At 33.5% G+C, this 1,603-nt stretch overlaps 1 protein-coding gene across 1 annotated transcript in view; it reads left to right on the top strand.

Moving 5' to 3' along the window:
• Window positions 1–1,603, top strand: part of LOC102676999 (suppressor of lurcher protein 1) — a gene marked incomplete at its 5' end in the record, with an annotated part of 299,191 nt that overhangs the window by 255,168 nt on the left and 42,420 nt on the right. The window lies entirely within an intron of this gene.

The raw sequence follows: 1,603 nt of genomic DNA, 5'->3' as shown, positions 1-1,603 counted from the left end.
CCCCCCCCCTCTCTCATCTCTCTCTCTATCTCTATTTCTCTCGTTATTACCGAATTTATTCGTAGCTTGTAAACATAAGAGAGAGAGAGAGAGAAGAAAATGTTTTCTCGCGGAACGAGAGAAATATATAGGCGCGTGATCGATCACATCGGATCGGATCCGTGGAAAACAGGGTTGAAATATCGCGAGTTGCAAAAGTTGAAAAATTGTTACGCGTGGGCGAAAACTGGTACGTCGATAAGTGAAAAATGAATCGTCCGTTTAAATACGTCAATCACGTGTTTAACGCTTTTCAATAATAAGTAATAAGCGCGAGCCGATCGAGTTACAGGGTAGCTGGAAACGTTTGCAAATACGGAAAAAAGCGGGAACGTTGTTCGTTCGTTCCGCGCAAACGTGGTATCAAATTTTATCGATGGATCCGCTTTAATCGAGGAAATATCTCGTAAAACGAAATTAAACGTACGAATATATTTATATATATATATGTGGATATACGAAAGTATCGTCGAAATTGGTTCAATTTTCTCGACCATTCTTATTTTCCCTTTTCGAAAAAAAGGATCGACCGTTTTTTTTTTTCTTTTTATTACATTTTTTAATCTAAAGTAGTAACAAACAACGCGGCTAATCCCTTAAAGCTGCTACGCTTTTAAAAACAATCGCCATACTTTCTTCGTCATTCGAATAGCAAGCTCGCTAATTTCCAACCGGTTTTTCGCCTCAATTTACTTACGCTTCTTGTATTTACATACGCGAGATACAATCCATTGTTGTTTTTAAGCTGAAATATTAAACGAAACGTATAATTAAAAGTCGAGGATTTATTTATCATTGAAACAACTGTATCAGTTTGCGTTCATCTATAATTCCTGGATAATCCTCGTATCGAGAAAATTTGTAGGTAATAGGAAGAAATATTGCTCCGATATCTTTCCAATTACGAAAATATTTTTGCAATCACTAGTAATTTTATATTGAAATACGAAAGAGAGAGAGAGAGAGATCTGATTTTTAGAGATATTCGATTTTTGATCGATCAATTTCTAAACCAAAATTTAATTACGATATTCTATTCGATACTCGTGATTATATTACGCGAAATATATTGTTAACAATCAAAGCTGATTAATAGATAAATCCGGGAATGAACTCAAACATTAATTCCGCGACAATGAGAATTTTAATAGCGAATTAATAATCTAATTGATAATTAAATTCGATCGTTAATTAAACTGATTATTATTATCATTATTATTATTATTATTATTATTATTATTATTATACTCTAAATAATTGCTCAAATATTTCGATCCCGACTAAACAATAGTTTAGCAATAAAATAGGAAAAGGCTTCGATTCGATCAAATCTCTTTCCTTCCGAATCTTCGAACGTCTGCTTCCTCTAATCCCACTTTCCACAATTAACAATCGAACCAAAAGTGAAAATTTCGAGAAGAACAAATCCGAGTAATAATAGATAATGGAAATGATGGGAAACGGCGAATCGAATCATCAATTTCCATTCAACTGATTTATCTCGTTTAAACATCAAAGCGTGGAAAATACTTTCCCAAAAAAATAGATAGAGACACAGATCTCC

The sequence above is a fragment of the Apis dorsata genome, unplaced genomic scaffold, assembly GCF_000469605.1.
Source record: "Apis dorsata unplaced genomic scaffold, Apis dorsata 1.3 scaffold_102, whole genome shotgun sequence".
Taxonomy (NCBI): Eukaryota; Metazoa; Arthropoda; class Insecta; order Hymenoptera; family Apidae; genus Apis; species Apis dorsata.
This window is presented reverse-complemented; position numbering and strand designations above follow the sequence as displayed.